Raw genomic sequence first — 12,292 nt, 5'->3', positions numbered from 1 at the left:
AGGTAGGTCCTGGTACTATGCTAAAATGCTAAAAATCCTCCAAAAAGTGCTTGCTAAGCAAACTAGATCGTCGGCTTGAAAGAGGTCAAACCATATTAGAGGTTAGCACCTCAATATTATTACAGACACATAGCTTAATTGCCCATCACCTATGTTGATGTTACTGTGTGTCCGATGTTTATAGCAACATTATCTACAATAGCCGAGTTATGGAAGCAGCTGGAGTGTCCATCCACTGATGAAAAGATAAGGAAGATGACACCACACACACACACACACACACGCACACACACACAGGGGAATATTCACCATAAAAAAAAAAAGAATGAAATCTTGTCATTTGCAATGATGTGGATAGAACTAGAGAGTGCCATGCTAAGGGAAATAAATCAGTCAGAGGAAAACAAATACCATATGATTTCATTCATATGTGGAATTTAAGAAAAAAAACAAATCATCATGTGGGGCGGGGGAGAGAGAGTGAGAAATCAAGAAACAGATTCTTCACTACAGAGAGCAAACCAATGGTTATCAGAGGGGAGGTGGCTGGAGGATGGGTGAAATAGGTGACAAGGACTAAGGAGGGCACCTGTGATGAGCACCCGGTGTTGTGTGGAAGGGTTGAATCACCTAATTGAACACCTGAAACTAATATAACACTGTATAACATACAGGACATGTATAACATAACACTGTATGTTAATTAACTGGAATTTAAATAAAAACTTTTTTTAAAAAAGCCAAGCTCATTTGTCCTTTAGGACTTTGCCCTTGTCTACTACCTCACTATCTGGAATGTTCTGTTCTCATATCTTTTTTTGTTTTTAAGTTCATTGATTGAGACAGACAGAGAGAGAGAGAGAGAGAGAGAATCCCAAGCAGGCTCTGCACTGTCAGGGCTCAAACCTACAAACTGTGAGATTATGACCTGAGCCCAAATCAAGAGTCCAACACTTAACTGACTGAGCCACCCAGGTGCCCCTGCTCTCAGATCTTTGAACAGTAAGCCCTTCTTTCAGGTCAAAGTCCCCAGGTCCTCAAACCTCACTGCCTCTGAGAGACCTTCCCAGGCTGCCCAACCTAGGGTGTCTGCACCCGCTGCCCACCTCCAAAGGATTACTCAGGGGATCAGGCCATTTATCACTGTTTGAAGTTACCTTTTCATTAGAAAGACAAAGTTACCCTTTTGTCTTGCTCACCACTGTTTTCTCAAAAAAACAGGACAGGATCTGACACATGGTTGATGCTCAATAAATATTTGCCAAATCAACTAAGGAAAGGTGAAAATAGGTTTACTGCCTGCAGCTCACTTTAAAAGTCCAGGAAGAGGAGTGCCTGGGTGGTTCAGTTGGTTAGGCGTCCAACCTCGGCTCAGGTCATGATCTCGTTGGGTTTGTGAGTTTGAGGCCCGCATGGGACTCTCACCCCTCGGCACAGAGCCCACTTCACTTCGTGTCCTCTGTCTCCCTCTCTCTCTGCCCCTCCTCTGCTCATTCTCTCTCTCTCTCTCAAAATAAAATAAGCTTAAAAGGGGGGGGGGCACCTGGGTGGCTCAGTCGGTTGAATGTCCGACTTCGGCTCAGGTCATGATCTTGTGGTCTATGAGTTCAAGCCCCGCGTTGGGCTCTGTGCTGACAGCTCAGAGCCTGGAGCCTGCTTTGGATTCTGTGTCTCCCTCTCTCTCTGCCCCTCCCCTGCTCATGCTCTGTCTCTCTGTCTGTCTCTCTCTCTCTGTCAAAAATTAATAAACATTAAAAAAATTGTTTTTAATTAAAAAAAGTTCTGCATACGAGGAGCTGTGACCTTTGGTCAAGGGACATCACCTCTGCAAAACCATGAGTTGGAAGGTGGGAACTGAGGGGATAGTCTTTCTCTCCTCCTGCTCTCTGCTCTGCTGGGTCTCCTACCTCCCAGTGACCAAACCTACAGGGCAGGAGGCCCGACAATGCAGTGCATGCAAGAGATCAGCCTGCTAAGGACAGACAGAGAGATATAAGGCAGCTGTGTGGCAGAATAAAAAGAGAAGACCCACCACATTACCTAAGCTGCTGGTGACGTTTGTTGGTAAACGCTCAATACAGCTACTGCTGCCTCTGAATGGCTAACGTGCCAGCAACAGGCACGACTCCTCGGGGAGACCAACTGGCCATTGGGTGGCAAATCAGCTAGTTTGGATTCCCTCCAGCCTGGAAGGGCAAGCAGTTTGTCGCTCATGGGGACAGCTAGCTATTCCAGGTACAGGCTTGGCTTTCCTGTCTGCAGAGCCTCAGCCAGCACCACTAACCTCACAGGCTGCCCAATCCATAGGTATGGGATCTCGTTCAACGTAGCGTTGGAGCAGGGGGCCCACTTTACAGTGGGAGTGAGCCCATGACCTTGGAATCCACTGGTTGTATCACATCCTCCACCAGCCGGAAGCAGCCGGGCTCACAGAATACTGGAACTGCCTTTCAAGGGTGCAGGCGACCCAATGGTGCCCCTTTATCCATGGGGGATATATTCCAAGACCCCCCCAGGGGATGCCTGAAACTGCAGATCATACCAAACCCTGTAGATACTCAGTGGTTTTTCCTGTATGTACATTCCTGTGATAAAGTTTAATTCGTAAATTAGGCACAGCAAGACATTCACAACAATAAAAAATAGAACAGTCATAACAGGATACTGTAACAAAAGTTATGTGACTGTGGTCTCTCTCAAAATCTATTGCACTGTGCTCATGCTTCTTTTTTGTGACGATGTGAGATGATACAATGCCTATGTGATGAGATGAAAGAAGGTGAATGGCACAGGGGTTTGTGACATAGCGTTAGGCTACTATTGACCTTCTGACGATACACCAGAAGGATCATCTCCTTCTAGACCGTGGTGGACCACAGATAACTGAAACCCCAGAATGTGAAACATGGATAAGAGAGGGCTACTGTCCTCTGAAAGGCTGCAGGGCCACCTTTCAGGTCGTGGCATATGCATTAAATAAGGAACCTCTACATGATGCTCTGTTGCCGGTAATACAGGAATCTCGGAACGGAGTAGGAGCGAGAGGAGCCCGAACACACCATCACCCCCCATGACTCGCTGGGGGATTTTGAACTTGCTGTCCTCCCAACTGTGGGTCCTGCAAGTCTGGAGATCCTAGTTCTCCAAGGGGCTATGCTCTTTTTTTTTTTTTTTTTTTAAGTTTATTTATTTATTTTGAGAGAGAGAGACAGAGAACAGGGGAGGAGCAGAAAGAGAGGAGAGAGAAGAGAGAAAATCCCAAGCAGGCTTTGCTCTGCAAGTGCAGAGCCCAACACAGGGCTCAATCCCACGAAACGAGAGATCATGACCCAAGCCGAGATCAAGAGAGGGACGTGTAGCTGACTGAGCCATACGGGCGCCCCTCAAAGGGGTCACACCAAGGGGCCATTCAACTACAAGCTCTGGCTCCCACCCAGGGCACTTTGAGCTCTGTGTTCGGGGACCTGAAGTCAATGAGTCATCATTTGGGTGGGGGTAACTGACCCTGACCAGCAGGAGGAGGTGGGGTTGCTCCTATACAGTGTGGGCAGGGAGGGATATGCCGGGCACCTTGTGGTACCCCTGCGCCTCCCTGTGGCCGTGAACAGCAGTGTGCAGCAATGCAGCCTGCTGGTTGACAAGAGCTCAGATTCGTCAGAATAAAAGGGTGTTATAAAATGTTTTATTAAAAAAGGAATTATTGGGGCACCTTGGTGACTCAGTTGGTTAAGCGTCTAACTCTTGGTTTTGGCTCAGGTCATGATGTCGCGGTTTGTGGGATTGAGCCCACGTCAGGCTCAGTGCTGAGCATGAAGTCTGCTTGGGAGTCTCTCTCTCTCTCTCTCTCTCTCTCTCTCTCTCTCTCTCTCTCCCCCTCCCTCCCTCTCTCTCTATCCCTCCCTCTCTCAAAATTAATAATAAGGGTCGCCTGGGTGGCTCAGTCTGTTAAGTGTCTGACGTCGGCTCAGGTCATGATCATACGGTTTGGGGGTTTGAGCCCCACGTCGGGCTCTGTGCTGACAACTCAAAGCCTGGAGCCTGTTTCAGATTCTGTGTTTCCTTCTCTCTCTGCCCCTCCTCCGCTCACAGGCTGCCTCTCTCTCAAAAATAAATAATAAAAAAATTTATATAAAAAAAAGTAAGTCAAAAATCAAAAAGGAATTATTTGGGTCAGATAGGGTTGATGACCACTGCAGAAGATCATAAGTAATGTTAACACTGAAAACGTTCACATGTTCAAAATGTTGTTTACGAAGGCAAAGGTACTTACTCATATTTTTTAATTATCAGTGAAAATGATTTAAATTAAGCTCTGAGGCTTAAAGGGTTAAGCTTCAATGACCTGAGGAAATTGTTGCATAGAAAAGGCAGTGTGAGGGGCACCTGGGTGGCTCAGTCAGTTAAGTGTCCAACTTCAGCTCAGGTCATGATCTCACGGTTCATGGGTTGGAGCCCTGTATCAGGCTCTGTGCTGACAGCTCAGAGGCTGGAACCTGCTTCGGATTCTGTGTCTTCCCTCTCTCTCTGCCACTCCCCTGCTCATTCTCTCTCTCTCAAAAATAAATCATTAAAAAGTTTAAAAAATAAAAATATAAAAAAGAAATAGTAAGATCTTTTAAAATTAAATTCCTCTTCTGATGGCATACTGTAAATGTCATTTAGGCCTGTTCTTGTCATTTATTCAAAATTATATCTGCCCATGTTGTCTTTAATTAAGAGAAAATCCAGCAGCTTTTTAAAAGCATGGGATTTTTTAAGTTTAAAAAAAAAAGTAATTTTCATTTATATTTCTTTTTTTCTTTCATCATGTTTATTCATTTCCTGAGAGAGAGAGACAGAGTGTGAGTGGGGGAGGGGCCGAGAGAGAGAGAGGGAGACACAGAATCCAAAGCGGGCTCTAAGCTCTGAGCTGTCAGCACAGAGCCCAATGTGGGGCTCCAACTCCTGAACTGGGAGACCATGACCTGAGCCGAAGTCAGATGTTTAACTGACTGAGCCACCCAGGCACCCCAGTAATTTTTTCATTTATATTTCTAATGGGAAACATTTTAAGTCACAGGGTGGGGTGGAGGGGGAGATGGGAATTGCTCAAAATCTACAATTTATCTTTAGTTCATCTCATTACATGTAACTGCTGCTAACAGTATCTGAAAGAACTAAGCCTATGAGAGGCTTATCTCAACAGATATTTAAGGCGGTTTCAAATCTTCATAATTAAATCTATGTCTTGGTCTTTTAATTATGTATGATTTCCCCCCAAATTGCAATAATTAAAACCAAACTAAAACCAGGAAAGGAGTGAATCTAAGAAAATGTATCTGAACAGTAGACATTCTTGACTGGTAAATGTCACAATAAAAGCTACAATTTTATGGGGTCAAAAATAGAATTATTGGTAGCTTAGTACTTTCTGGTGCCATAAAGAGGAACAATTAACATTGTTAAAAAAAATTTTTTTTTAATTTTTTAAAAAATGTTTATTTGCTTTTGCAAGAGAGAGAGGCAGAGACAGAGACAGAGGCATGAGCAAGGGAGGGGCAGAGAGAGGGAGACAAAGAATCCTAAGCAGGCTCCAGGATCTGAGCTGTCAGCACAGATCCCGACATGGGGCCCGAACTCACAGACCACAAGATCATGACCTCAGCTGAAGTCAGAGGCCCAACTGACTGAGCCACCCAGGCAGGCACCCCTTGTTAAATTTTTTAAAAAAGTGGTGGGTGGCATCTGGGTTAAAACATTTATGGAAAACAAAATAACTGCTATTTATTAGAGGGACCACTAAATGCCAGGTAATCTGCTAGATGTTTTTTTTTTTTAATTTTTTATTTTTTAACATTTATTTATTGTTGAGAGACAGAACATGAGCAGGGCAGGGGCAGAGAGAGAGGGAGACACAGAATCTGAAGCAGGCTCCAGACTCAGCTGTCAGCACAGAGCCTGAGGTGGGGATCTCACCCACGTGAGATCATGACCTGAGCCGAAGTCGGACACTTAACCAATGGAGCCACCCAGGCACCCCTGGATCCATTATTTCATTAAGAGTTACAACATAATGTCTTTCTAACATTTTGTATTTCATTTTGTATTTCTAGTAAAACTTCTGTGTTTACTAGAAGGAATTCTATTTAAAAATTTTCCCTTCATCAACCATCAGTTTACAGGATCAGTGAGGACTAGAGAAATGGACTCCAATGGTGAAATATTGAATATGGGAAATTCTTTTAAGACAAATGACCCAGTTTCATTAGCAAAGAAACAGAATGTGGGGGGCAAAAGATACATCTTGTGATTCTGAGAGACCTGAGACATATTAGTAATGTGTGGACCCTGACTGGGTCCTGATTCAAACCAATCAACTATAAAATGACTTTTTTTTAAAGATGAACCTTAAATATAGACTCAATATCAGGTAAGGAATTATTTGGTTAGGTATGACAATGGATTACATTTTTTAAAACTCATCTGTTAAAAGGTATACAGAAATATCATGGGTGAAATGATATGTTATCTGGCATTTGTATTTAAACACAACAAGAAAATAGGTTGAGGAAGAGATGAAACAAAATTTGCAGAATGTTTTATTTATTTTTGAGAGAGCACAAGCAGGGGAAAGGCAGAGAGAGGGACAGAGGATCTGAAGCAGGCTCCACCCTGACAGCAATGAGCCTGATGTGGGCTTGAACTCATAAACCTCGAGATCATGACCTGAGCCAAAGTCAAAGCCTCAAGCAACTGAACCACCCGGGTGCCCCAAAAATGTTTTTAATTTTTGAAGCTGGGCTGTATGTACTTAGAAGTTCATTATTCTATTATACTTTTGCATTATATTTTTTTAAATTACAAATGTAGGGTCACCTGGGTGGCTCAGTCGGTTGAGCCTCCGACTCATTTCAGCTCAGGTCATGATCCCAGGGCCATGGGATCAAGCCACATCAGGCTCTGTGCTGAGCATGGAGCCTGCTTAAGATTCTCTCTCTCCACCTCTCTCTCTGCCCTTCTCCTGCTTGCACACACTTTCTCTAAAAAATTTTTTTTAATTATCAATATAGAGCTAGCCAGCTTCCCTAAATGACTCAAATTAAGTGTATTCATATTACCTATATCCCAAAAGGTTGGATTGACTGAGCCACCCAGGTGACCCCAAACTAACCAGTCTTTCACTTTACATTCCCTCTATGAAAGAAATAAAGAAAGAAAGAAAGAAAGAAAGAAAGAAAGAAAGAAAGAAAGAAAGAAAGAATGAAAGAAAGAAAGAAAGAAAGAAAAAACCAATTAGCTAACCAAGCAAAGCTTTAGCTTAAGGATTTAGCTGCAGACAGCAACCTCTTAAAATTGGTAAAATGACCAGGGCTTGGGATTCTTTCTCTCTGCCTCTCCTCCATGCACACTCTAAAAAATAAATGAACTTTTTAAAAAAGGTAAAATGATCAACTCTTTTAAGAATTAAAATTGTTTCGACCTATTTATTTGCAAACATTCAGTCTACTAAGCCAACAATTACTAATACCACTGTTGATACTATTATTTGTAATGAATCCTTCTGACCATAGTATTTGAAAATGTAGCCTGTTGGGGCGCCTTGGTGGCTCAGTCAGTTAAGCATCCGACTTTGGCTCAGGTCATGATCTCATGGTGCCTAAGTTCGAGCCCCAGATCTGGCTCTGTGCTGACAGTTCAGAGCCCGGAGCCTGCTTCAGATTCTGTGTCTCTATGTCTCTCTGCCTCTCCCTCCCTCCTCTCGTGTGTGTGCACTCGCTCTAAAAAATAAACATTAAAAAATTAAAAAAAAAAAAAAGAAAATGTAACTTGTTAAGCAGCACTGGATGTTTACATTTGAAATATTTTGTTTGTGGGGCACCTGGGTGGCTCAGTCGGTTGAGTGTCCGACTTCAGCTCAGGTCATGATCTCATGGTTCGGGAGTTTGAGCCCCACATCGGGCTCCGTGCTGACAGCTTAGAGCCTGGAGCCTGCTTCAGATTCTGCCTCTGTCTCTCTGCCCCTCCCCTACTTGTTCTGTCTGTTTCTCTCTCTCAAATATAAAAAATAAAACATAAAAAAAAATTAAAATATTTTGTTTGCACCAGTTTTGTGGGAATCACAAACTTCAAATTGGAAAGGATTTAAACTCAGTCCACCTGACAGTGTGTCTTCATTCATTCACTCATTCATGTCAAGATAAGCTTTAAATACTTGTGTGTGCCTATCTACTTAAAACATGTTTTTTTAATTAAAAACAATTTTTAATGTTTATTTTAGAAAAAAATTTTTAATGTTTATTTTTGAGAGAGAGACAGAGTGAGAATTGGGAAGGGGCAGAGAGGCGCAAGCAGAATCTGAAGAAGGCTCCAAGCTCCGAGCTGTCATCACAGAGCCCTGCATGGGGCTGAAACTCATGAACCGCGAGACCATGGCCTGAACGGAAGTTGGATACTTAACCAACTGAATCATCCAGGAGCCCCAAAACAAAATGTTTTCAAATGACCATACCGTTTAACTATGTGGTGGTTGAAGCTATATACCAACTACTGAAGAAATATGAATAAATGGAACCCAAATAATAAAACTTCCTATTGACTATTACTTTCCATTTCATCCCAAGTAATTTCACAGTAGAGCTGTGAACAAGAATCAAACCGATGGTTCTTGATTCAATGAAGTGTGCTTTAAGCACAATTCTGGAATCTAGGAAACCCGAGTTTAAGTCACAATGTAGACACAACTGAAAAGACTTGGCTAAATCACTTCCAATTTGTTTAGCATCTAGCTCTTCAAGATTACTCAGAGGAATAGATTTCAAATTAAATTTATTTTTGTTTTAGGGGCGCCTGGGTGGTTCAGTTCAACCACGTCCAACTTCAGCTCAGGTCGTGATCTCATAGTTTGTGAATTCGAGCCCCGCGTCAGGCTCTGTGCTGACAGCTTGCTCAGAGCCTGGAGCCTGCTCTGGATTCTGTCTCCCTTTCTCTCTGCCCCTGCCCCGCTCACACTCTCTGTCTCTCAAAAATAAATAAACATTAAAAATTTAAAAAAAAAAACTTTTTTTTTTTTGTTTTAGAGAGAGAGAGAGAGTGTGTGTGTGTGTGTGTGTGCACGTGAGTGGGGGAGAGGGACAGTGGGGGAGGGAGAGACAGAACCCCAAGCAGCTCCACGCTGAGTGGGGAGCCCAATGTAGGGCTCAATCCCACAACCCTGGGATCGTGACATACACTGAAATCAAAAGTCAGACACTCACCCGACTGAGCCACCCAGGCATCCCTGGTTTTCAATTTCGTGAACTACTAAATATCATAGGGTAATCTGCTGCCAAATGAGTAACAGCAGGAGTCAATTTTATTCACCTACCCCGAAAATTTTGATGAATACCTGACAAATAAGCAGCAGCAAACACTGCAAATAACCTATTTAGCTGCACTTTTCAAAACGCCTCATAAAAATCAAGTTTTCAAAATGGACTAGATTAGAATGTAAGAATTGAACCCATAAAATGCCCAGAAGTAAACACAGGTGGTCCTTGACAATCAGTCTTGGCAGTGACTTTTTGGGTTTTTTCGTAACAAAACCAGTAAACAAGTGGGACTACATCATACGAAAAAGCTTTTACACAGCAAAAAAAAAACCACCAACAAAATGTAAAGGCAGCCTATTGAATGGGAGAAAATATTTGCAAACCATATAGTGGATGAGGGTTAATATCCAATATATGAAGAATTCTTACCACTCAAAGGAAAAGAAACAATCTGATTTAAAAATGGGCACAGGACCTGAAACAACACCAATTAACCAACCAAACAAAACTTTAGCTTGTAGGTCTTCCCCAAGAAGACATACAGATGGCCAACAGACACCTGAAAAGATGTTCAACATCACTAGTCATCAAGGAAATGCAAATCAAAAGCAAATATCACCTCACGACTGTTAGAATGACTATTATCAAAAACAAGAAAGAAGTGTTGGCGAGGAAGCGGAGAAGAGAGAATACTCGTGCACTGTTGTTGAGAACGTAAGTTGGTACAGCCACTACAGACAACGGTATGGAGGCTCCTCAAATAATTAAAATAGAACTACCATCTGACCCAGCAATTCCACTTCTGAGCTATTCACCCAAAGAAAAAGAAAACACTAACTGAAAAGGTACATGCACCCCCATGTTCACTGCAGCATTATTTACAAAAGGCAAGATATGAAAACAACCTAAGTGGATAAAGAAAACATGATACACGCATGCACACGCTTTATCAGCCACTGAAAAAGAATGTCATTTTGAGATGGCACACAAAACACGGTTGGAACTTGAGGCATTATGCTAAGAAACCAGATAGAGAAAAACAAATACTATATGATCTCCCTTATAAGTGGGATCTAAAATAAAAACCACCATGAAAAGAAAAAAACAAAAACAAAAAAGCCAGGGGCTCCAGGGTGGCTCAGTCAGTTGAGCATCTGACTCTTGATTTTGGCTCAGGTCAGGATCTGAGGGTCGTGGGATCAAGCTCCTAGTTGGGATCCTCACTGAGGACCTGCTTCAGATTCTCTTTCTCTCCACCCTTTCCCTGCTAGTGTGCCTGCTCTCTCAAAATACATAAATAAGCATTTAAAAAACCAAATGAAAATCCCCCCAAAACAAACTCATAGATTCATGGTAGTCACAAGATAGGAAGAGGGGATGCCAGGGGGTGGGCAAAATGGTTGTGAAAGGGGTCAAAAGGTACAACTTCTACTTATGTCATGGTGACATGGTGTACAACATGAGGACTATGGTTAATAATACTTATTGCATATTTGAAAGTTGCTAAAAGAGTAGATCTTAAAAGTTCTCATCACAGGGGCACCTGGGTAGTTCAGTCACTTAGGCATCCAACTTCAGCTCAGGTCATGATCTCACAGTTGGTGGGTTCGAGCCCCACGTTGAGTTCTGTGCTGACAGCTCAGAGCCTGGAACCTGCTTCAGATTCTGTGTCTCCCTCTCTCTCTGCCCCTCCCCCGCTTGCATTCTGTCTCTCAAAAATAAATAAAAATGTTAAAAACAATTTTCTTTTAAAGTTCTCATCACAAGAAAAAATTTTAACTGTGTGGTAATGGATGTTAACTAGACTTTGCAATATATACATATACTGTATACCTAAAACTAAAATGTCAATTATGCCTTAATTAAAGAAATTTTTAAGATATTTATATTGAGTGGGGAGTGAGGGGGGGGGGGGCGGGAATCCCAAGCAGGCTCCACACTGTCAGCATGAAGACCCACTTGGGGCTCAATCTCATGAACCGTGAAGTCATGACCTAAGCCAGGATGAAGAGTCAGACGCTTAACCGACCATACCACACAGGTGCCCCTAAAAGTTTTTAAAAAACAAATAGCTTCAATTGTTTTAGAAACAGTAAACTATGAAGCATCAATTATGAAAAACACCTAATTGCAAATGACCCATATATATTCATTGGCCATTCTAAACCTTTCCATCAGTGCTGAAGCTCTGGGCACTATCAGGTAAAAATCTGGTGCTTTCAGAAAATGAGTTCAGGGGGGCCTGGGTGGCTCAGGCGGTTGGGCAACCGACTCTTGATTTTGGCTCAGGTCGTATCTCACAGTTCATGAGTTCAAGTCCCGTGTCAGGCTCTGTGCTGACACTACGGAGCCTGCTTGGGATTCTCTGTCCCTCTCTCTGCCCCTCCCCCAATTCTGTGCGCTCAAGCTCTCAATATAAACAAACTTAGAAAGGAAATCAGTTCAGAAGCACAAGGCTAAATATAAATAAATCCCTAAGAACCTCAGAGCTCACAGAAGGGAAGGTTGGCAATAGATACATAATGATCCCAGAGGTATCACCTTAACTACTAACACATTTCTTCTATCTTTAGTGAAATTTCACTTTAATTTCCAAAATTCTAGAAATTTTACCTAGGAATTAGCAAACACTCTGTGAAGAATGTAAATAGTTTTGAGAAGAGAATGTGGGTTAGCAATCATTAACTTCTTAAAAATAGCATGGATATTTTTTTCTTCTTACATCTTAAGTTCAGCTACTCTGAGAAAGTTAATTTCTGATGAAGAAAGCAAACACTGATTTGGGAATTGAAGCACTTGTAAGGAATAGGCCAGAGGCTTAGGTAATATAGCAGCACTGGTAGAATAGAAACAGAAAGGAAAATCAAGGATGGCAGACACCTTAACCTCCATAGCAACATTGTTAGGGTCAGGGAAAAACCTCTTCTTTACATCAAATGCTCCTTTAAAAATCCTCATCATACATACAGATGGCCAACAGACACACATGAAAAGATGCTCAATAT

The sequence above is a fragment of the Panthera leo genome, chromosome A1 (genome assembly GCF_018350215.1).
Source record: "Panthera leo isolate Ple1 chromosome A1, P.leo_Ple1_pat1.1, whole genome shotgun sequence".
In the NCBI taxonomy this organism is placed as follows: domain Eukaryota; kingdom Metazoa; phylum Chordata; class Mammalia; order Carnivora; family Felidae; genus Panthera; species Panthera leo.
This window is presented reverse-complemented; position numbering follows the sequence as displayed.